At 46.5% G+C, this 25,066-nt stretch overlaps 2 protein-coding genes across 7 annotated transcripts in view; one reads left to right on the top strand and one right to left on the bottom strand.

Moving 5' to 3' along the window:
* SENP7 (SUMO specific peptidase 7) overlaps nt 1-11,451 on the bottom strand; it is a 1,147,653-nt gene extending 1,136,202 nt beyond the window's left edge. The window contains exon 1 of one of the 2 annotated variants that reach the window (XM_078657763.1): nt 11,276-11,451. The gene's annotated coding sequence lies outside the window, so the exon portion shown is untranslated. The remainder of the gene's footprint in view (nt 1-11,275) is intronic. The other variant, XM_078657764.1, reaches the window with a different exon arrangement.
* Nucleotides 11,452-11,490: 39 nt separating this feature from the next.
* Nucleotides 11,491-25,066, top strand: part of TXNL4B (thioredoxin like 4B) — a 176,331-nt gene continuing 162,755 nt past the window's right edge. The window contains exon 1 of one of the 5 annotated variants that reach the window (XM_078657769.1): nt 11,491-11,580. The gene's annotated coding sequence lies outside the window, so the exon portion shown is untranslated. Of the gene's footprint in view, nt 11,750-25,066 lie in introns of all 5 variants that reach the window. The other 4 variants (XM_078657768.1, XM_078657767.1, XM_078657766.1 and 1 more) reach the window with 4 other exon arrangements.

Below are 25,066 nucleotides of genomic sequence, written 5' to 3'. Positions count from 1 at the left end.
CTGCCTGGTGCAGATTGCTTAGAAAGGAGCGAACCCACTCAAGGGCTGGCCCCTGGATGCCGGCATCTCTGACACGGCCGACCAGAATATCATGGTCGACCGTGTCAAACGGAGCCGACAAATCCAAGCGCACCAAGGCCTGGCTAATCTTAAGGTCCGCCCCTCTCCGCAGCTCCTCCATCACAGAGTATAACTGACTCAGTCGAATGGGCAGGTCTAAAACCAGCCTGTTGGGAATCAAGGAACTGAGTATGTTCGATGAAGGAGCTCAAAAAGTTAGTGACATGGGCCTCCAGAACTTTACTAAGGAAAGGAAGGAGGGAAATAGGACGAAAGTTACTCATCAGAGACGGATCGACACTAGGCTTCTTTAGAATTGGAACCACTTCTGCGGTCTTAAAGGAGTCGGGGACCAAACCGAATCAAAGGGAGTTGCTGAGAAGTGTCAGGGGCGGCTTTGGACAGGCAGTAAAGGCCTCTCGCAGGACAGGGGGGGGCAGCATCTGTGGGGGCACCCGAAGCCACCTTTTTTAGAAAAAAAAATTCCTCCTCCGAGATCGGGGGTATTTGTACAACTAAATGGGGACTCGGAGTGGCTGGGATCAGTGTAGATAATGGCATATGGCGAGAAATACTATTTTTAATTTTAACAATTTTATCCACGAAAAAGAAGTTAAGGGAGTCACAAAGTGCTTGGGAAGGAAGAGGTTTAATGGTCACCCTATCTGGGTGTGACAGTTTTTCCACAATGGAAAAAATATATTTCGCCTTGGTGGCAGAATCTACAATTCTTTTAGAGAAATATAAGGTTTTAGCCTGAATAATGCTTTGCTTGTAATATTTAAGTAGGGCCGTAAATGCTAATTTTTTCTCTGGATCATAGTCTCGCCTCCAGCGACGCTCAGCCTGCCTAAGCGTAACTTTTTTTCCTTTGAGTTCTTCTGAAAAACATCTTTACGCATCATGGGGACGTTTTAGTTTGACACGTTTAAGTCGTGCCACGATATCACTAGCTGATTCAAGCCAGTATCTCAGGTTCAACGCCTGGGTGTCTGGGGAATCACACGCAGGGTGCAAAATTCACTAAATCAGCCCTATTCCAGTTCCTGGCCAAAAGATTTCCCTCAAGGGTTAGGCTAATGTGGGAGGCAGTGACAAGGGAGAATGAAATAATAAAGTGATCAGACCATGGACAGGGAAGAATAAGAGGTTGGGAGATGTCCAAATTAGAGGTCCAAATCTGGTCTAGGATATGGCCTTTGACGTGCGTTGCTGATTGAATGTGTTGAGAGCAATTCATGCCGGCTAAAAGGTCAGTAAAGGCGGACGAGCAGATGCTCTCTCTAGCATCAGAGGGCCAGTAATTAAAATCGCCTATGTTAAAAATGTTAGAGTTATTAATCACCAGCTGGGACAGCATGTCACCAAACAGTGACGGGAAACTGGGCATGGGCTGAGGGGGCCGGTATACAAGAACGCAAATGAGCGAAGACACAGAGGATTCAAGTCTTAGGATAAGGCAGTCCACCAGGGGGATACTGGCAGCATCTAGTGATGAGAACCTGGTAGGGTGTTTGATGATAGCTGCAACCCCGCAACACAGCTTGCCCGAAGCCCTGTTGGCCTGGAGAATGTAATAGCCCGGGGGGACTGCCGCCAGAATGTCAGGGGATGACTCCTCGTTAAGCCAGGTTTCTGTTACTAACAGTATGTCAGGTTTCTCTGCGTCCAAGAGTTGGAAGATCTCTAACTGGTGTTTAACCAGCGAGCGGGTGTTCAGATAACTAACCATGAGGGTGGAGTTAACAGCTTTTTTGACAGGGGGTGGGAGAGCAGTCCGGGGGACATGCATGGGGGAAGGTGGCAGTGCTGCGGCCAACGGGGAAACAAATTCATGAAAGTCTGTTCGGGGACAGAATATTCCCAGGGAGTCAAGACGGGTTGGCGTGGTGGGATTGGGTAGGCAGTGGTCATGAAGACGAATCAAAGCTGGGGCTGGGTAAGAAATGAAGTTGGCAGAGTTTCCTGCCCCTTGCCCAGGCCGGCCGCGGACGGGCGCAGACGGGCTTCCCTTTGGCTTCCCTTCGGCACGCCGGCTGCGCTCGTCCGCTGCACGTCCTGCCGGCCATTGCAATTTGTAACTTAGCCCCACCCCCAGCTAGACCGCAGCGAGCGGCCACCACCAGGATCCGGGTCCTCACCCAAGATGGCACCTGCCCTCCACAACAATCGGCACGTCAGCCGCGGTGGAACGGGGCAGGGAGGCACACCCTGGAGCGATTGCAGGTATTAAATCACCTGCGATGTTGTCCCAGAACCAGTCAGGCAAATAGTACAAGGCAGTTACAAAATTTAAAATAGTTCAGAAACGATGGTTATTTCAATTTAAAAATGCATCAGAGGTAAAGTGGTAAAAACGAGTGGCAGAAGAGCTCCACACCTCTAACAGGCTCGCAGTCTGCCCCCAAATGGTCGGGCGGGACCTCATAAGTGCTGCCACCAACCTACGAGTACCGCAGAGCACCCCACACCTCTGGTCAATTTGTAACTTGGCCCCACCCCCAGCTAGACCGCAGCGAGCGGCCCCACCGGGATCCGGGTCCTCACCCAAGATGACGCCTGCCCTCCACAACAATCGGCACGTCAGCCGCGGTGGAACGGGGCAGGGAGGCACACCCTGGAGCGATTGCAGGTATTAAATCACCCGCGATGTTGTCCCAGAACCAGTCAGGCAAATAGTACAAGGCAGTTACAAAATTGAAAATAGTTCAGAAACGATGGTTATTTCAATTTAAAAATGCATCAGAGAGGTAAAGTGGTAAAAACGAGTGGCAGAAGAGCTCCACACCTCTACCAGGCTCGCAGTCTGCCCCCAAATGCTCGAGCGGGACCTCGTAAGTGCTGCCACCAACCTACGAGTACCGCAGAGCACCCCACACCTCTGGTCAATTTGTAACTTAGCCCCACCTCCAGCTAGACCGCAGCGAGCGGCCCCATCGGGATCCGGGTCCTCACCCAAGATAGCGCCTGCCCTCAACAACAATCGGCACGTCAGCCGCGGTGGAACGGGGCAGGGAGGCACACCCTGGAGCGATTGCAGGTATTAAATCACCCGCGATGTTGTCCCAGAACCAGTCAGGCAAATAGTACAAGGCAGTTACAAAATTTAAAATAGTTCAGAAACGATGGTTATTTCAATCCGGGTCCTCACCCAAGATAGCGCCTGCCCTCCACAACAATCGATGGTTATTTCAATTTAAAATATAGGTATATAGATATAGGTTTACTATATCTAAGTAAGGGGTGATTACAATACCTTACCCAGGCTGTGAGTACAGACCTTTGGTGTCAGTTTGGAAGGCAAACCAGGGGTGGCACAATACATGCTGCAGCCCCTGGTAGGCCTGCGGTGCACCTATGCCCTGGGTACCTAGGGTACACTATACAGGGGCTCACAAGGGTGACCCAGTAACCAATCTGGTGGTGCAGTTCAGAGAAAGACGGTACACGGCGTAGACCAGAGTGCAAACCGCCACCACCGCCATCGTGCCCTGCAGAGAGCCGCTGCATAGAGCCGCTGCGAGAGGAGAGCGCAGGCGCGGGAGGAGGCTGCGACCGGCTGTAATCAGCGGCTGCAATCAGCATATGTGAGCTGTGCCGCCGCCGCAACGAGACATGCTGGGAGCCGCTGCAGAGGAGAACGTGGGAAGAGATCGCAGCCCAAGAGAGATGGGCAAGACGGGCCATCGAGCCACTGGCCTCCCAGCCACCCTAGCCATTATTGCCGGACCGCTGACACCACAGGGAGAGTGATTGCGGCGGGAGAAGAGGCGAGGCGGGGGGCGTGTTGCGGGAGAGCTGTGGGCTGCAGGCAACGTGCAGAGTGCAGTGCCATTGGTGTGGAGCTGAGGGAGCTGCCCTTGGAACCGCGCCAAGCCAAGCAGGACAGAGCAAGGTCTGAGTGGGCCTAAGCGGGGTTGAGTGGAAGGTTCTCCTCCACACCGCCGCCCCCCTCGCCTTAGCTCTTTACCCTCAGTCTTCTACCCAGTTTTTCTCCACCCAGCCTACCTCTCAACGGGGGTGGAGTTGGAAGTGCAGAGGGGGTCGAGAAGAGGGATTGAGCAGGGCCCAGTGTATAGGTCAGTGCACCCTGCACCCCTGCTCCCCCACCCTTGGCACCCCCATATTAACCAAACAAAAGAAACGAGTAGAGTCCTGCAGTTGCCCACTGAGGCCAAAAGCCAGCAATCTATAAGAGCCCCGGTGAGATCACCTACTCCACAAGGAAGCCAAAAAACTTTAAAGAAGGATATCCAACCACCCAAGTTTCAGTCACATCACAATGTGGTCTGGAAGGCTTAAAAAAGAAACAACAAAAACCCGCAAGAAGACAAACAAAGATCTCATAGAACCGCCCGGAGAACAGGAGATGGTGCAATTACCCCCCAGGCGCTATCACCACCTTCTTCACAGCATTATGACTACGAACCCGGCCCCTCAGGCCATACTATTAAGACGGAAATAGCAATCTCTCCAGTGCCCTCCACCAAACATCATAATACGCAGGACGAAATAACTAATGACGCAAACAAGAGGACCTTCAGAGATTATTACAAGAAATATGGATCTAAAGTCCAAACCTCAACCAACCCCAACAAAACGTCGTCCTCATTAGCTCAGTCCTCTCAAACGTTTCCCGACATTGATCCAGTCCAGATTAAAGTGCAGGCCCTGATTCATGAACAGCTTTATGACCAGGTTACCATCACATCCCCAGACAGTCCTCACCCAAGAGACGAACCCTGTTTGTCAGAAAAAAAGGGGTTAACATCAGCCACTCAGCTTGGTGACATGTCCCCCACTTTGCAACAAGTTCATCAAATAAATAAGGATCAATGCTCATCGCCAATATCAATCTCAAGCGACGACACTCCTCTCAACACTAGATTACCCCTGCAGCAGGAAATCAACCCTCATGTAGATAACTCAATCTCTTCTAGAAATAAAATACAATTTACCCCACGAGCAGCACAGTGAACTAGGACCACTCCGGGTACCATCAAACCATTAACGCCAACGACGCCACCCGCCTTGGCCTATCAGGAATCACCTGAAGCAAAGCAAGGAGAACCTAATGATCGCTCCCTCCTGGACTTATCTTTTTTCAAAACAGAATCAAACAAAACAAAAACTGAGACCGAAGGTCACGAGTCTACAGTGTTTGATCCCATTGCCGTCTGGACCCAGCTTTTACAAACCTTACAATCTACAGTATTTGCATTCAACTACCACTCAGATAAACTTGACTTACAAGTCGACCTTCTAAACACACTAGCTGTATACACAGCAGGGATTGACAACAAACTGGAAGGCTTGAATGCTCTAATTACAAAAGCACAATCCAAAGTCAACCTGACCCAAGCGATATGCTGCTGCTCACCAATTATCAATAGCCTGTCAACGCTTCCCCAGTTCCTTACCCTGGTTCTGACAGAAATAAGGAAATTACCACCAGGTTCACATGATACACCACATTACACATGCACGCCCACAAACAATGTAACCATTCAGAAAGCTAATGATCAAAGCATAAACCATAATAAAACAAGCAACGGTAATAAGGCCTTACCAGTAAAAACCAACACCCAACTAACTTACGTCCCTGCAGCAGTAACGCCCCCAGATAAGTAAGTGGCTCCTAAGGAGTTCATCTTTTAAACCACCAAATTAAATGATAACAATATCACGCTAAAAACAGAAATACCGTCTATTACCGAGATAAAGCAAGATATTGACACCCGAGACGCGGACCCGTTGTCGAGACCAATAATTAAACCCCCTCAAGACCAACATTTAAGCTAAAGAAAAAGGAAGAGACTAAGAAAAAAACGCAATAAACGCAGCACAGTGGTCCCCCCATGTCGAAAAGGACAATATACATCGCAGTTCAATCAACTCTGCGAGTTCGGATAGCATTTTTCACCATCACAAAATTAATCTCCGCACGTAACCACAGAGTCAATCAGTAAGACGCTATTGTCACCCAACCACAGTAAAAACCATAAGGATTCATCTGCGGCTATGGGCGAGGTCTTAGTAAAGTCTCCATACCACCTGACTTTAGAGGACCCAGAAAGTCAGAAAGATGGTCTCATATGGCTAAGATTAGACCAGAAGACCCGACAGCTTCAACAAATACGGCCAATTTACCAAGGGAAAACAAAAACAGGGTAATGACAGACCAGCATGAGGACGAGCACAAGTCAAGACGCAAGGAGAACTTCCAAATAACACTATTTAAGAACTAGGACACAATAAAACGGGCAAACATCCCTCCAGGATTGAGGCCCCCCAACCCCAAGAAGAACAAGCGGGACATAAGCTACAGTTACTCCACACTCAAAGGAGAATCGATTTACCACAGACAATAGATAAAAAGAATCATAAGACTCCTGGCCAGGTCTTTACAACAATAAACCCAAAAACTAAATTGTTATTTATCTCTGAATATCACACCGAAGGACCTTATGACATCCTGAACAGAGGGAACATCTTGAAACTCTTTAAAAACATCCCTGAACTTCGCCATATCGAATTAAATGACATAATCTCGATCGAATTCAAACCTATTGGAAGCAACCAACTCACCGAACCAACGTTAATCACTTTTTCAACCGTAGTAATCAAGGAGCAAGTTTTACTAATGGCTGATTTACTCAACACATGGGGAATTAAAATAGCCCAACAAGTTGAACCACGCTACCCATCAGTTCTTGCAAAACCACCGGTCTTATTATATCAAGCAGGCGCATCATCCCTTTCAATACTAAGATGTGCCAAAAGCCGATCCCCAGGAAACGCCGTATGCCCTGAAACAGAGGAGGTTAAAATGACGGCGTCTGACTGGGCTTGGCTGCCAGCGGCCCTGGACAAGGGTAACCAAAATTGAACTGGTATTCAACCCGGTCTTTCAGTATGCTCATGGAACATCAACGGTCTTACCCCGAAACTTCAATTCACTGATGTGATAAAGTTCTTAAAAACCCATGAGATCATACTACTGCAGGAAACATGGTCCCTGGTCAGTCTCCCAATAGAAGGATATCTAGAATACAGAGTCCCAGCTCAGAAGTCGCATAAATCTGGTCGACCCAGCGGCGGTCTTTCCATCTATATTTCAATCAAACTTAACGGCAACATTGCAAAATTGACATTTAAGGAAGACTGGACCTCTGGCATTAAGATAGATAATCCCAAATACACCGATCAACTGATCTTGATCAACGTTTAAATCTCACCAAGTACCAAGGAGAAAAAAAACGAAGTTCAATCATCTAATTCAGACCTTGTGTAATTTAGAAAGTAATTACAACAGACCAGCCTGTCTAGTATCCGGCGACTAAAATAAATCTTTTTCAAGAACTCCCAGAAGTATACGTGGCCCCGTGGCCTGACATTCTCGAACAAACAAAACCCTCCTGCACCAAATATAGCAAAATTGGCGAATACATGGTGCTTCAATTCAGTGCCCTAGGCTACACAATCTTGAATAGTCATTTCTCTAAGGATAACCCACCAAACTGGACAAGGTCAAATGGTCTTATTCCTTCCTTCCTAGACTACACCGTTTGTAACAAGGAAATCCTCCCCCCTGATCGAGAACTACACCATAGTTGCTCGAGGTGACAGCAATCACCGTCCTCAAGTGATCACTAGGTCATCTAACTTAGCACATCATGCCGTGACTAACCAAACCTCAGGAGGAGATTATACTGAAAACCTCAAAAGGTTGAAATGGTCAGATCCAATTATACCAGCAATAATGAGTAAATGTAGAGTCTTGCAAAACCAAAGGAGCACCAACGAATCATCACCAGTTACGGCATGGGACCGCTTCTTCCGGGAACGGCTTAAAAACTTTTCCCGTACCTCAGGAAATACCAAAAAATGCAATCCAGCAACAACAGATGAAATCAAGAAATTAAAATCAATACATAATAGTATGTTAAGACAAGTTCGTAGGCACCCTGGGCAAGATCATAAATTCAATAACTACAAGGTTGCCCAGAAAGCACTTCGAAAAGCAATGGTTAATGAAAAAAACTAATGCTCTGAACAGTTTTGGTTAAAACTGATACATGCGAATAGAAGTCACAACCCAAAAGCTTTCTGGTCACTCTTCAACTCCAAAATACACAAGCAAGGAGGACAAAGTAGCGCTAATATCCCTGAAGCCGAATGGGTATTTTATCTAACAACGCATTTTGAGGAACAAGAAAGAGAAGCCTGTCCACCTGTCAATCCTCCGGCAATGGCCCAACAACTCAATTGTTGCCAAACTATGGGCACAACAGATGCAGGCTCATAAAAAAAAAAGTTGAATTGAACACAAGGAAGCCACTGGCAACCAATACTAAATCCTCGCTTCAGCCCTTAGAACCAACCGAACATGCATTTACAAACTTCAGAATAACCACGGATAAAACAGTTCGAATCATAACTGAGGGTCGCTCAGATGGAGCCCCAGGGCTGAATGGCCTACCACAGGCGTTGTTTAAACAAGATACAGAATTCTGGGCTCATCAATTTGCACCCCTCTTTTCTCACTGCTGGTCTAGGAATTACCAGAATCATGGTGTGGCGCCATCATACATTCAATCTTTAAAGGAGGCAAGAGATCAGACCCGAAAAACTATAGGATGATTACTCTATTGGATGTAGAATCGAAATACTATGCCAAACTGCTCCTTAATGATCTGGTGTCCTGGGAAACAAAAAATCATCTAATACCTTTTAGCCAGACAGGATTTGTGCAAAAATAAGGCACCATAACAAACTTGCTCGTAATATCTGTCCTGTTGGACAAAGCGGCTTCCTCAGGATTGTTTATGCATGGCTGCTGCCGCCTTTGACCGCGTGCCTTGAAGCCGATTATGGCTCAAATTGCGGAAATGGGGGATTCCACCAATGCTTCTATGAGCTATAATTGCGCTACACACCAACACTTGGATCCGCATAAAACTTGTGGACGGATCACATAACTCAAGGAAAATACAAACATCACGCGGAGTGAAACAAGGTTGTGTGTTAGCGCCCCTTCTTTTCAACCTCTTCATTTCCGATCTGTCAGAGTCACTCAACGAAGTTAATTCTCATCCACCAAAACTCGCCGGGGTAAGAGTTAGTAACCTATTGTACGCGGACGATTTAGTACTGCTAAGTCATACCAGGGTTGGCTTGCAGAAACTCCTCGATCGACTGTCCCTTTACACCATCGGAAACAAACTAGAATTGTGCCTAACAAAGACAAGGGCAATCACCTTTGGGTCAAGGAAATACAGAGGCGGCGGTTGGTTATGCAGCGGTAAAAGTGTAGATGAAGCCATCTCTTATAAGTACCTGGGGGTCCACATGGACAGAAGGGGCTCTGTCTCTAAACATTGAGATGAGGTAGAAGCTAAAGCTCTGTCAATCCAGGTTGCTTTTAAGACCCTTGCCAGACAACTTTCCGGGCCATCCCTGACCCCACCTAACTGTCATGAAGGCAAAAATGACCAGCTTCCTCTCCTACAGCCAGGAGATTATGCAAGGGAAGGACAACAGTCTTGTGAATAAGAGAACAACAGGAATATTCAAACAAGTGTTGAGCCTTCCGAAATCTTCATCCCCTGCTCAAATAGGTCTTGAGTTTGGCCTTTAAGATCATCAAGCAGTAGGGGCCGGAGCATTCATCAGGCTGTGTAATGCAATGCAATAGGTCTCGCATTTATGCAAGTTTAATTTATTGGCATTGTAAATAATAATGCCTTTTATTTATGTTTTAAAACCAAAACAAAAATAAAAGGCATTGTCATTTACAATGCCAATAGGTCAAACTCGCATAAATGCGAGACCTGTTGCATTGCAAATGCTTGTTTCACCTTCAGCTGGGACGAAGTTAAGGGGCCATCCGGCCTCCTTTTGTTTGAATATGCTGATTGGGGGCTGCCTGGAACCTTACATTTAAATGTAAATGCCACAGAGGAAAACAAAGGCACACAGCGTGCCTTCTCTTCACAGGTACTGTTTTGGCCTTTGTTCTGTCCCTGTACATAAATGCAGACACTGTAAGACTGTCAGATGGGTTAGTCTGTCCCAGTATTTACACAAATAATTTAAATAGCACTATTTTATTTATTTTATAGCGCTACGTCATGATGTCATGAGGTCATTTGCATATTGTCTTACTTGGTCAGTCACCCGACTTCTTTTTATAGGACTTGTGCCCTGCTCGTTTCACCCACAAACACTCCTTTTTGGGGAACTCAAACTCACCCGCATTTCAAGGGTGTCAATCACCTGGGAATCATTTTACAACTACATATAAGCCACAAAATGCCCCATACACTTCAGTGGAATGTCCCACCCTGCAATCCTTCCTGACTTTCCCAAAAAACATAACCCAACCTAAACACCCCACCCCACAACCCAAAAATAAATGTTTTAACTGGCGTCAAGTGGATCATCCGCCACAGACACCTAATGACACGCTCCTTAGGAAGGGTCAACATTTGAGCACTGTCACCAACGTTTCAAACCAACTTCCACAATATCCTCTTCCAAACAACCACTGATATAATTGTGTAACAGACAAGGACCTTTAAAAACCGATGCAATTAACGTAATGCTAATAGTCGCGTCTAGTGCTTGAAATGGAAATAAGGAAGTGTGGGTATCCTTGTCCCATGGTATCTGTTCTCTGTTGTGAATTGGCGATACTCTACAATTAAAAGCATTGGAGCAGTGCTGAGAAGTGCCGGTGCTATACCTTCTAAATTAAAGAAGTGCAGTTTTGGGGTAACTGATAGTACCTGTCCATATAAAGCACTGGTCTTATTCAGAGTGACAAGAAGCGAAATGCACAGTTACATCAATAACTTTTCCTATAGTTGAAGCGTTACTCACTTAATCTGTCCTTATCGAAGACAAGCGAAGCATGCTTCAATTTTTTTCACGATACACATATACCTAAACAAATTTAAGGTTAAAACTTAAGTAATACTTTGAAACAGCGCATACGTGTGACTGTAACGTTGCTGTGGGTCTTTGTACCGTTCTTAATACGCGTTGTACGCATCTTTTAGTGTATCACCGAGTTCCGACCTAAATAAAAAACGAAATGCCTATTGCCAAACGAAAATAGAACCATTAACGATAACAGTAGGCTGAACCAAGATGTCACACATCTAGATGCCAATTCTAGAATCAGGTGGGAGGTTCCCAACATGGACCTTACCTCCCGCCTCCTGATAGAAGAACTCAACCATCCAGGCAGTTCTCTTTACTATCTTCGGGCTCCAAAAACGTTAATTTAAGGAGAGGAAGCTGCTATCAGAAACCAGGTTTTAAAATGATTGACAAGCGAGGGGCAGAACTACGATGGTCTTTGTGGTTGTACTTCCTTGCGGGAGCAACGATTGGTTAGAAAAAACGAACCGCCCCCAAAGAGACGTCCAATCCATTCACGAGCAAATCCTTTCTACACCGGAAAAAAAACTTGTTGGTGAGGTGCCGGAAGAAGACTGCCTTGTACACCGGAAAGTATGGGCCAGCCTCTAGTGAGCCGGTTTAGATATTGCCTGCTTACTGTCGTGACTTGCTCTGGTTATTTGATGGTGAGGGGGAGTGATGCTTGAATGTGATCGCAACCTACGCTTGATGGAGAAAGAGAAGAGCAGTACAGCAAGGTCCTGAAGCGCCATGTAAAGTGGTTAGTTGTAGAGGGGTTTCTTTAGGCGGGGCCGAGGGGATTTAGAGGATGTTGTCAGGTGTGGAGTCGTGCCAGTGACAACATAGCTGCCTTTCTTCAATTTCCTTATGTGTGACATGTCTATATTTTCACGGTGCTTATGTGTGACATTTGTGGCTTTCGTCTGACACTTAATGGAACACCTGTTGCTGTTTACAACTCACATTAAATTAGGTATGTTTCAAATATATCGGCTGCAACGTAACGGTCTAGAAATTACTACGATAGTGTGGTGTCAGCATACTTGAAGTACTGACACAAGGTTTCTCGTTTGCCTCCATTTATTTAAAAAAATGATTGGCCCTCTTGTGTTATTGGACTATTCCTCATTGGAAATATCTGAGGTGCACTGGGTTATTACAAATGGGGGGAGGATATCGACTTTTTTTTTTGGAAGAGTTTTATATAGCGCGAACTTGACCCAAATCGGGTATCAGAGCACTTTATATAAGGACACCCATTAATTTTAGTTAGAAATGGGGAGATTAAGTGATTTGCCCAGAATCCAGGATGTTCAGCGTCATTGGCGAGACTCCAACCCAGTTCCCCAGATTCGAGGTCGACCCTCCAGAGCCCAAGTGCCCCCGTCACCAAAACAGTCCTGACAGAGCTGCGCTGTCTGCTCCACAACTGCAGATCTGCAGTAAAACACAAACTTGAAATCTTGGATACCATCACCCACCACAATATTGACATGCTCTTCCTCACAGAGACCTGGTTCAAAGATACCTCGCATTCTATGTTTGATCTCCTATTACCTACAGGCTATTCTATACTTAGGAATGACAGAACTGACAGCACGGGGGGAGGTGTTGCAGTCATCTTTAGAAACTCCCTTCAACTTAAGGCCTCTCCTATCAGCCCCTTCCACACCTTTGAATGCCTTTCTCTTGAGTTACAAGTGCAACACCGTTCACCCCTTAGATTCCATGTCATTTACCGCCCGCCTCGTAGTGGCCCTTCGTTTTTGGAGGAACTCACTGACTTCATCAGTGACCAATACTCGCAAAGTGACAATCAGACCTTCGTCGGTGACTTCAACCTCCACTGGGGCTCTCCGCAAGACTGTTCCGCAATCTCCCTGGCCACCTTCCTCTCTGTAAACGATCTCATCCAACACTGCTCAGAATCAACACACTCTAAATGCTCAATCTTGGACCTTGTTATGTCTAAAGCAGGCATGCTTTCCATCACTACCCCTATTCATGTAGACTGGTCAGACCACCTCCTCATCCCATTCTCTATTCAACCATCACACTCGATAACACTTGGCCAACCCAAGAGGGCTATCTCCTGGTTCCGTGATGTTAAAAATATTGATATCGGTCCCCTCTGTGAATCAGCTTTATTATCACTTCCAAGGCTAGACCCGAACCTAGATGTTGACGATCTCCCCTCCCAATGCCTCACAGTTCTTGCAGATGAAATCAATAACGTCGCTCCACTCAAAAGCAAAAGTTTAAGGCCCACCCCCTCAGCACCTTGGTTCAACAAATCCCTCTATGAAGAAAGGAAGCAACTAAGATTCCTAGAGAAACAATGGAGGCAAGTGCCCTCCACCGATAACTTGTCCACACTTCGCTCCGCAAGATCCAAGTACCACAAACACATCTTCCTTGGGAAAGCGGCGCACTTCAAAACCCTCCTTGACTCAGCCAAAAATAGACCCAAAAAACTATTCGATCTCATCAAGATTCCTGACTGCTCTCCCTCATCCTCCAAGTTGGAGGATTCTGCAAAGAGAGCTGCGGATTTCGCTATATTCTTCGACGAAAAAGTGAAATTACTTGTGGATCAGGTCGCTCATCCTACCCCTCCAGAGGAGTCCAAATCCTTAGCCATTTGGCAAAACTTTGACCCCCATATCTGAAGATGCCCTTCTCAAGTGCATCCGCGAAACAAAGCCCTCCAACCATCATCTGGACCCCATCCCCAGTGCCATTGCCATTGGCTTTTATACCCTTTCTCTCTCCTACTGGACCACTCTGGTCAACCTCTCCCTCTATCAAGGCTCCCTTCCTGTCGCCTTCAAAAATGGGCAGGTCACCCCGCTTCTTAAAAAACATACTGCTGATGCGTCCGACCTCAACAACTTCCGCCCCATCACTAACTTACCCTTTCTTGCGAAGATTACAGAAAGATGTGTAGCGAAACAACTCTCTCGTCATATTAAGGACAATGATCTTCTTCGTTCAAAACTGCAGCAAGGAAACAGCCCTACTGCAAGTGGTTGATGACGCGCTGATGATCCTCGACTCGGTGGGGGTGGGGGGGTCCTGTCTTCTAATTCTCCTTGACCTTTCTGCAGCCTTTGACACTGTCAATCACAACACCCTCCTCAACATTCTTAAACAGAGAATGGCCATGGAGGGCACTGTGCTTAAATGGTTTGCCTCCTTCCTCTCTGATAGATCCCAAATGATCAAAATAGCGAACAGTCTTTCATCTCCTGTGGCAGTAGGTCAAGGTGTTCCTCAAGGCTCTATACTTGCACCCACATTGTTCAATCTCTATTTAGAACCACTAGGAAATCTCCTAAGTAAATCCGGGATTCACTATCATCTCTATGCTGACGACACTCAAATCTACCTCAAGGTTGCCTCCACTCACGATCTCTCTATCCTAAGCTCTACTCTCGACTCCATTCATAACTGGATGTTTTCTCATCAACTGATTCTGAATCCCTCCAAAAACCGAATTCCTCCTCTTCTCCCCCGGTGCAATCATGGATGGATCAGTTGAATCTACTTAACACTAAACCCATCATTGCCGACAACGCAAAATCCCTGGGTGTCATTCTTGACAAAAAACTCAATCTAACCCCCCACATCAATTCAATTGCAAAGTCTGCTCGATACCATCTGCGCCTTCTTTGGGGAATCCGTCGCTTCTTCCCGGAGCAGGACCTTATAACCCTAGTGCAATCGCTGGTCCTCTCCAGACTTGACTACTGCAATTCTCTTCTTACTGGCCTCCCCAAATCCCACCTGTCCCCCCTTAAATCTGTTCTCCATTCAGCAGCTCGTTTCATTTATGGGGCCAAAAGAAGCGACCACATCACACCGATGTTATCCACCCTCCGCTGGCTTCCAATCAAGGCTAGAGCTATCTACAAGATTGCTTGTATCACCCACAAAGCCTTGCACTCCTCCTCTCCTCGATACCTGGTGAATAAACTGAAACTCTCTGGAGGCTCTAGACCATCGCGAAATGCGGAAAATCTTCTGCTTGAACCTCCCACTTTCAAGAAGGAAAGAACGATGGCACAATCCTTTTCAGGCAACGCAGTGAAAATCTGGAACTCCCTTCCGCCGCAGCTCCGGACCACCACCTCCTCCCAGGCCTTCAAAACTAACCTCAAAGTTCTCCTCCTTCAAAGACACCTCCAAATGTAATCCATGCCCTCTCTATTATCTGAAGGAAGCCCTTCCATTATAGAATAATCTACTTTACAAGACTATGGAAGTGTCTTCCCAGTGTGTTCTTGTGGTCTGGGAGTCTGCCATTTAGTGCAGTATTATCTTTCTACCTGTGTTTGGTACTCGTGTGTAACATGCACCTGTCACTTTCTCTTGTAACACACTGTTTTCTACCTCTTACATTTGTTTATTTTCGATACCTGCACAAGTGCCACCAGTGCCTACATAGCGTTTGTTCTTGTGCTTGAGTGTCCTCCATATATTGCAGTATTATACCTTTATGTTTACTTTGTACGCTTTTGTAACCTGCACACGTCACTTTTTCCTCCTGTAATGCACCGTTTGCTACCTCTTGTATTTTGTTGGCTCACAATTGTCATTTTTTCATCATTTAATGTAACGTTTGCTTTTGTATTTTGTTCACTTGTAATGTTCTCATGTATCAGTTCTGTTCCTATTGTGAAGCGCTCTGACACCTTCGGGTAAAGTCCGTGCTATATAAAAATGCATAAATAAATAAATAGGCCAACTCCTCTCCCCCATCTTGAAGCTGGGGAACCAGGTGCAAGCCTCGGTGTGGACACAACATCCTGTGATACTGGGCAAATCACTTAATCTCCCTTTGCGCACCAAAAATGAATGTGTCCTTGTGTAACGTAAACGATGCACATACAAAGAAAGTGCTCCAATACCTTCCGGTCGAGTTCATGCTATGTATATCTACCAAAAAAAAAACTGTTGGTGGGCAGGCTTGTTTACATTGGAAACTGGCAGGAAAGGCTGCTGATGAGAAACTCAAATGCATATTGCAACTTTGGAAATATGTTTGTTTAGTGATGCTTTTAATGCATCCAACATACTTTACAGGCCTGCCCATCCTGAGAGATATGCACGTATAAGCCCCAAAAGGCAAATTGATTTTGGTTACAAAGCCATAATTTATTGAAGAATGCTATTAAAAATCAACAGTTCCTAACACTAATGGCTTTAGGTTTTCTGACCAAAAAGCAAGCGGGCATGAAAGTATTAACTCAAATTTGTAATTGTCCGCACGCTCCTGAGCCCTTTTGTGCTCGTCGCCCCCACCCCATCCATGCAGGGACACTAAACTCCTGCAAGGCGAGCCTACAGTTTCATAAATACCACCTTGGCCTCATGATGTGCACTCCTTATAGAGCTGGAGTGCCCAAAAAGGGCAACACACAGAAAGCAGCCATGGTGGTAAGGTCCTTGCGGAACATCGTCAGGAAACAGTGTCTGCAGGCGACATCATGCTTAAAATCACTATTGGAACGCACTTTGCAATCTTACAAGAAAATACACTAAAGGCGAATAAATTACCATACGTGTTCTTAGTCCTGATCAACCAGCTGTTAGATTTAGGGGTCTCTAGTTGGCAGATGTAGGTACCTTTGACCAAATAGGGACCCTTGCGTCTAGTCAGGGTAATTAGTCAGATAGTCAGATTATTTATATAGCGCGCTACATACCCAGAGGGTCTCAAGGCGCTTGAGGAAGGGTGGGGATTTACTTGTCGAATATCCAGGTTTTAAGTTGCTTTCTGAATGCTAGGTGGTTTTGAGTGAGGCGAAGGTGAGTGGGAAGTGAGTTCCAGGTTTTAGCCGCCAGGTAGGAGAAGGATCTTCCTCCCATGGTGGTTTTGTTGATGCGAGGAACAGCAGCAAGGGCTTGGTTGGAAGAGTGTAGCTGGCGGGAGGGGGTGTAGAAGGAAAGTCGCGTGTTGAGGCATTCGGGTCCAAGTTCGTAAAGTGCTTTGTGTGCGTGGGTGAGGAGGCGGAAAGTTATCCTCTTATTGACGGGGAGCTAGTGGAGGTTTTTCAGGTGACCAGAAATGTGGTCTTTACGCGGGATGTCTAGTATGAGTCTGGCTGATGCGTTCTGGATGCGTTGGAGTTTTTTCTGAAGTTTTGCGGTGGTACCGGCGTATAGGGTGTTTCCGTAGTCCAGGCGGCTTGTAACCAGTGCGTGGGTGACCGTTTTTCTAGTTTCGGTGGGGATCCAGCGAAATGTTTTTTTGAGCATGCGAAGAATGTTGAAGCAAGATGATGAAACGGCGTTGACTTGTCTGGTCATCGAGAGTGAGGAGTCCAGGATGACGCCCAGGTTCCGTGCGTGGTCCGTCGGGATGGGTCGAGGAGGATGAGGGCGACTGTGTCTCCCTTGTCCAGTAGAATTCGAATGTCGTCTGTTGCTGCGATGAGTGCGGTTTCAGTGCTGTGTTTGGCTCGGAAGCCGGACTGTGAGGAGTCGAGGGATTTGTTGGTTTCGAGGAAGGCGGCGAGCTGGTTGTTGACAGCTTTCTCAATGACTTTGGCCGGGAATGGAAGGAGCGAGATGGGGCGGTAGTTTTTGAGTTTGGTGGGGTCAGCTGTGGGTTTTTTCAGAAGGGCGCTGAGTTCGGCGTGTTTCCAGCTTTCCGGGAAGGTGGCGAAGTTGAGGGAGCAGTTGATGACGTCTCGGAGGTGTGGTGCTATGATGGAGTCTGCTTTGTTGAAGATGTGGTGAGGGCATGGGTCTGTGGGGGATCCTGAGTGGATGGAGTTCATCAGGCGGATGGTGTCCTCAGTGGAGATTGGGTTCCAGTTATTAAGGATGTTCAGGGGGGCTGAAGGTGTGGTAGAAGGTTGGGTGGCTTGGTCTCCGGGTTGGTTGTCGAAGCTGTTGTGGATGTCTGCTATTTTGTCGTGGAAGAACGAAGCTAAGGAGTCGCAAAGGGTTTGAGAGGGAGTGATGTCGTTGGAGTTGGCAGTGGGGTTGGTAAACTCTTTGACGATGTTGAATAATTCCTTGCTGTTGTGGGCGTTGTTGTCTAGTCGGTCTTTGAATGCGGCTTTCTTGGCAGTCCGGATCAGTTGGTGGTGTATGCGGGTGGCGTTTTTGAAGGCGTCCCTGGTGCTGGTGTTTGGGTCTTTTTTCCAGGCCTTCTCAAGGGAGAGGCAGAGTTTCTTGGATTTCTTAAGATCATCGTTGAACCAGGGGGCGTTTTTGTTGCCTAGTTTGATTTGACGTTTTTTCAACGGTGCTAGGTTGTCGGCGCTGTTGGTTAGCCATTGAGTGAGGTTAATGGCTGCTTGGTTGGGGTTCGATGAGTGGGCAGGGGGGTTTTGAAGAAGCGATGAGGAAATCTGATCAATGGTGATTTTGTTCCAGTTTCTACGCAGAGTGGGTTGAGGATGGTTGTGGGTTGTGGTCTTTTTGTAGACAAAGTGAACGCAGCTGTGGTCCGTCCAATTGAGAACTGTGGTGTGACTGAAGGAGATATGTTTGCTGGAGGTGAAGATAGGGTCGAGTGTGTGTCCTGCGTAGTGTGTGGGGGTATTAACAAGTTGTTTGAGTCCGAGGTTGGCGAGATTGTCCAGGAGGGTGGTGGTGTTGCTGTCGTTGCTCTTTTCAAGGTGAAAATGGAGGTCTCCCAATAGAATGTAGTCCTCGGAGGGGAGGGCGTGTGGGGTGATAAAGTAAGTGATGTCTTCACTGAATTGTGCACGGGGTCCTGGTGGCCTGTAGAGGAGGGTGCCTCGGAGTGTGGTCTTGGGGTTGGTGTGGATCTGGAAGTGAAGGTGTTCGGTGCTAGCGAGGTTGACGTCTGAACTGGTTGAGATGCGGATGGAGTTCTTATGGACGATACCGATGCCTCCTCCTGTTTGGTTGGTGCGGTCTTTTCGGATGATCTTGTAGCCTTCCGGGATGGCTATGGTGATGTCTGGAGCTGATGAGGCGTTCATCCAGGTTTGTGTTAGGAAGGCGACGTCCGGAGAAATGGTGTCTAGTAGATTCCAAAGGTCGATGGCGTGTCTGTGGACCGAGCGGGTGTTGAGCAGGATGCATTTTAGGTGGTTGGTGTCAGATCTCTGTTTGGTGTTTGTGGATGAGGAGTTGGTCTTGGTGCCGTCATACTTGCAGGAGTTGCAAGTGAAGGGTCCATGGGTGTGTCCAGGTGCGGCTTGGGCGCAGTTGGGGAGTCGACCGGGTTTTAGTGCTAAGATGGTGGAGGCGTCGTATGTAATGCGGGTGGGGTGGGTGAAGCGGGGGCCAGGGGGTCTGGCGCTGGGCGCGGTCCAGGTGTGGTATATAAATAAATAATACCGGATCTAGGTTTTACTGGACATAGCAATAACAGATAGCTCAATAAATAAGAGTCAAGATTCGAGGTAGTAGGAGTTTGCAGGTTTAATACAGCATAAAGGACAGGAACAGGACAACCTGCACGGGAACAGGATGGCAGCGCTGCCGGGGGCAGGATCAGAATCGGCACACCATTTAATAACAGTGCACAAATATATATACTAAAACAGTTACATTACAATGAATTACAGTAGGCGGAGCAGTGGGTGTGGTCAATAGCAGTCGCGAAAGATAAGGGTGAAAATGGGTGTAACAGGGGCGTATACATAGACATGTGATGTAAACGTAACAGAATATGTCATAAATGGGGCAGAAACATGGAGGGGGCTACCTAAGGAGCCGGGACCTCTAACCTAATGGTGCGCGTAAACTGACAATGACGTGTTACTAGGAGAAGCTGGGGGCTATGAACTCTGTGCTAGGAGCAGAGACTGAAGTCTGGAGAGTCAGGGCGACATGTACCTAAACAGTATCTAGTATCTGATGTTTAGAGAACATGTTGATATAAACTAAGAGTCAGGAGGGGAGAGGCTAACGGACTCTAAGACTGGAGCATGCATTATTCTACATGTAGTGCGTGATGAAGAATATTAAATGACCATTAAATGCAGTATTTCTCTTACATGGAGACGTAAAGGCTAGAATGACGGAAACTATTGATGCGATTCAGTAGCTTAGGAATGCAGAGAAGGGGGGCTGGACTGATAACTAGAATCATAACATACTCTTGGCAGACTCGTAGGCAGAGCCAGGCTGAGCCGGGCACTGTGAGGCAGGAAGTAAGTGAAGGGTCGAGGATACAGGTAGGGGCTGTATCGCTCCTCAGCGAGGCTCAGGAGACAGGAGCTGAATCTGGTGTCCGGGCCCTTTTGAGGCCTAGAAACGGGGACTTTACAATGAAATAACGTGCACACTGAGAAACGTGGCAACGTAACTTTACATAGGCCTGATACTCGTAGCTTTCACGAGAACTGGAAACTGGCATACTAGTGATGGACACAACTGTAATTGCGTCTTTAATCAAACATGGGGGATACATATGCATATTTAATCATGCACACATAACATAAGATGGAGGACACGTAGGGACACAGAACATGGCAAAATTTACTTTTCCACATTCCCTCCTTGTCACTACGTTTCCATCAGGAAACATCAATATTCATGATACCATCTATCATTTCATACAGTATCATTTGCTCGTCTCGAGTTTTCTTGGAACTGGATTTAGGACGGGACTTGGGACTAGGAACACATGATGTAGCACAAATGCCGCAAATCGCAGGGCCACATTGTAAACAGAGGCAGCAACTGAATATGATCGCTACTGCAATACCCAGAAATGACAATACTTTCCATCCCCAGGCGGAAATTATATTCCAGAACCAACCGGACCATGTCCAGGTGCCTGGATCTTGGTGTAACATATGGGCAATTTTATGGAGTCTGGTAATAGCTGAATAAACAGACGGCGCGTTATTAGGAATGAAAATGCAGCAACTAGATCCGATGACTCTACAGGCCCCGCCCCTATCGGCCAGTATGACGTCAAGGACGAGACGATTCTGGAGCACGACAATTCTCATAAAGGATTGTTCTTCGGTTAAGTTACCTAGAGCAGAAGTAGTCTCAATCACTACTGCTTCAAGTGTTCTGGTTAATCTACGTATCAGTTTACTATTTACAACAGTACCTAAGTAGGGGAAGACACCCTTATTGATATCTATGTATTGTTCTAGAGCAGTTTCAGTATAATCGACAATCGGGAGATTTCTCTTGTGTCTAGTATGTACTAGGTGGGAATTCCTATGATAGTCAGGTGGGGCTAGGAAAACTGGTGGCAGTAGGAAGGCAATGTAACATGTTCCCTCCCAATCGAGGGGCAGACGAACATATGCGGTCTGACCACAAACAAAATAAGAATGACGTGAAGCTTTGAAAATAGATTTCCTACTGTCACTATACTTGACAATAGTAGTACAATCACTATGGCCTACATGTACGGAACCATTATTTCGGACACATAATTCACCTTTGACTGGTAGTACTGAAATAGCAGGTAAGTCTGGAATAGAATCAGACTGAACATTCAGGACCATGAAATTCGAAGAATAATTACCTAGATTATAAACTTCATTCTCTAGATCTAACCCTGTTCTGTGGGGAAGACCTTGCTTGTCTGGGAAACATGTACTGTTCAGAAAAGACATATCTGTTGAGGATGACGTTAACGTGGACCATGCTCCACACGAACCATTATGTGAAAATGGATAAGGAAAGAGTGGCAGAACTCCCTTCGGTGTCTGGAATGGGGGGAGTCGACCACACACCCAACAATTTGTGGCATTGTTGGTCTGGTGTGAATAATGTAACATGCGGATAAAAGAGTTATTACGCATAGCAAGACGATAAGAAAGTTCATGAGGAGGCAGATCACTAAACGTGTGCTCTACTGTAACATTAGCAGACTTATTTACATGAGAAACTGAAAAATACAAATAAAATGCATAACTGGTGCAGGAAATTATAATGCTGAAATATAGCAGAAAACATAAAATAATAGTGCAACTTCTAGAGTTCTCACTAACTCTCTCTCTGTGGGGGTCTATTATATACATGTCAGAAACCGGTCTAACCGTTTCACCTAGGGGAGGACTTAGACAATCAAACTGGCTGACTTATTTTACTAGACCTTAGTTTAAGCTTATACTCCTGTTGCGGAGTTTTCTCTAACAGGGAAGGGTTCGTAGCAATGTCTTTTGCGGGACAGTCCTTAAGAATAGTACTTTGGCAGTCTTTAAGATCCTCGGAAATGTTCTTTGAAACAGGTTCCAATCCAAAAAATCTTTTCACATGTGACAAATGGACCCAGCCCTTCCTGCCTTCCAGCTTGACGGCAGTACGGGTGGCCAGGAGGACCTGTCGGGGTTCCTTCCAGCGAGGCTCCAGCGGACTTGAACGATCAAAGTTCCTGACCAAAACCATGGATCCGGGAACGATTTCATGCGGTGCCACCTCGGTATTGTCTGGAAATGCGGCAGCAACCTGTGAACGACAAGAGTTGAGGGCAGACATCAAGGAAGCTAGGTAATCTGTCAGCATATTACTTGAAACATCGGTAATACTTCGAGGTCTAGGTGTACCCCACATATTAGGGGGGCGGCCGAATACGACCTCATAAGGGGACAGACCTGATCTGGAATGTGCGACCATGCGCATATAAAATAGGGCAACTGGCAGAGCTACTAGCCAGTCCACACCTTTCTCTTTACATACTTTTGCGATTCGGATTTTCAGGGTCTGATTATGTCTCTCTACGAGACAGGCTGCTTCTGGATGGCGTACACAATGGAACTTCCACTGGTACCCTAACAAAAGGGAAACATGTTTCATCAACTCGGATGAGAATGGCTGGCCGTTGTCAGAATATACGACTCTAGGGAGTCCGTAGCGGGGGAAGAATTCACGAACCAACTGCTTGGCAGTGGTCGCGGCTGTGTAATCTGGGACTGGATATGCCTCTGTCCACCTGGACAAAGCGCATACCACTACAAGGACATACTTGAAACCTCGACATCGCTCCATCTGAATATAATCCATCTGGAGGACTTCAAAAGGGTGGTCAGGGGGCTGGAATCCACCTTGTTCCACCGGGACTCTTTTACCTGGATTAAACTGGCAACATATCATACAAGTACGGACCTTCTGCTTGGCTGCAGCTCGTAAATGCTTGTTGAACCAAATGTTCTGGATACTGTCTAACATAGCTTTTTCTCCTAAATGTGCTGGACTATGTGCGGTATTGATAATGACTTGAACCATGGAGTCGGGGAGAAACCATGTGGCTTTACCCTTCGTTACCCATCCCTGATCTGTCTGGACCCCTCCTTGTTCGGACCATTTCTTGATTTCATCGGGAGTAGCATGTAACTGGATATCTATGACATCTTGAGTAGGGTCCTTAACTGTCATACAGGCAGTCGGATCTGGAGTGTATGTCGGTGTCTTATTTACTGGAACGTCTGGTGTCTGTGCTGTAAGCTTGGCTGTGCGATCTGCTAGATCATTACCTTGAGAAATAGTGTCAGTAACTTTCGTATGTGCTTTGCATTTCATGATAGCAATGGATGTCGGTAAGTGTATGGCATCTAACAGAGCTTGAATAAGGAGACCATGCTGAATCTTGGTTCCATGAGAAGTCATGAAACCTCTCTCCTGCCAGAGCACTCCGAAGTCGTGTACGACTCCAAATGCGTAACGTGAATCTGTGTAAACATTAACTTTCAGGTTCTTGGCGTGTATGCAGGCTTGTGTCAGAGCAACTAGCTCTGCTGCTTGAGCAGACAGGGTGTCAATACGATGTGTTTCAATAACTTCAGTGTCAGTAGTCACTGCATACGCGGCTACTAGTTCTCCTGTACTTGTTCTCATACATGAACCATCCACATAAAGTGTCAGGTCTGGATCTGGTAATGGAATATCTGTCAGATCTTGTCTTGGCTTAGTCATAATATTAACTACTTCCACACAGTCGTGTGTGGCAGGATTTGAATTTACTGACGGTAACAGTGTGGCAGGATTTAGAACGTTGCAGCGTCTGATTTCTATGTGTGGCTGGAACAGTGTCAATTCATAACCTGTTAAACGTGCAATTGTCAAGTGCTGAGTCTGTGTTCGGTTTAAAAGAACTTCCACGGAGTGTGGGACTTGTACTGTCAAGGAATGTCCTAATACTATGGAATCACTTTGTCTGATAGCTAGTGCTGTGGCTGCAACTGACTTGAGGCACGCAGGCAGAGCCTGGGCTACAGGATCTAGTGTGCTCGAAAAATAAGCACAGGGCTTGTATTGTCCTGCTTGATCTTGTGTGAGAACAGATAATGCTGTACCTTCGCGTTCAGTGACAAAAAGTGTAAAAGGCTTACTGTAGTTCGGTGTTGCTAGAACTGGAGCTTGGCATAGAGCTTTCTTTAACTCATTAAAACTAAATGTATGTTCAGATGTCCAAGGGAGGACAGTCGATACGGCTGCCTCCTGTGTCGTTAACTGTATCAGTGGTTTAGCTAGAAATGCATACTGAGGAATCCATTGTCTGCAGTAAGAAGTGAGGCCAATAAAAGCACGTACCTCCTTCTGGGTCTTGGGCTGAGGAAGACTCGCTATTAACTGGATACGGTCAGGTGTCAATTGCCTACCCCTCTTGGACAGTAAGTGGCCTAAGTAGATCACTTGCTGGACACAGAATTGAAGCTTAGAAGGGGACACCTTGTGCCCCATCTCGGCAAGGAAATACAAGACTGTAAGGGATGCTCGCTCGCAAGCACGTTCAGAACGGGCTGTGATCAGTAGATCATCGACATACTGGAGCAGGGCAGTGTCAGTTGGCATGTGAATATTGTCTAGTTGTCTCTTAAGTGCTTGACTGTAAATACTTGGACTTTCTGTGAAACCTTGAGGAGCGCGTGTGAACATATAGCTCCTTCCATTTAAACAAAATCCGAAAAGAAACTGGCTGTCTGGATGAATGGGGACACTGAAGAACGCGTTCTTGAGGTCTATGACTGTAAAAAATGAGGCTTCAGAATCAATGGCTGTCAATAGGGAAGAGATATCTGGGACAACTGGGTACTGGGGAATAATACATTTATTAAGCTCTCGGAGATCAATCACTAATCGATATACTGGGGGTGCATTTGGATCAGTACGTTTCATG

The sequence above is a fragment of the Lissotriton helveticus genome, chromosome 8, assembly GCF_964261635.1.
Source record: "Lissotriton helveticus chromosome 8, aLisHel1.1, whole genome shotgun sequence".
NCBI classification, from domain to species: Eukaryota; Metazoa; Chordata; class Amphibia; order Caudata; family Salamandridae; genus Lissotriton; species Lissotriton helveticus.
Note: the sequence above shows the minus strand (reverse complement) of the source record. Positions and strands in the feature narration are given on the sequence as shown.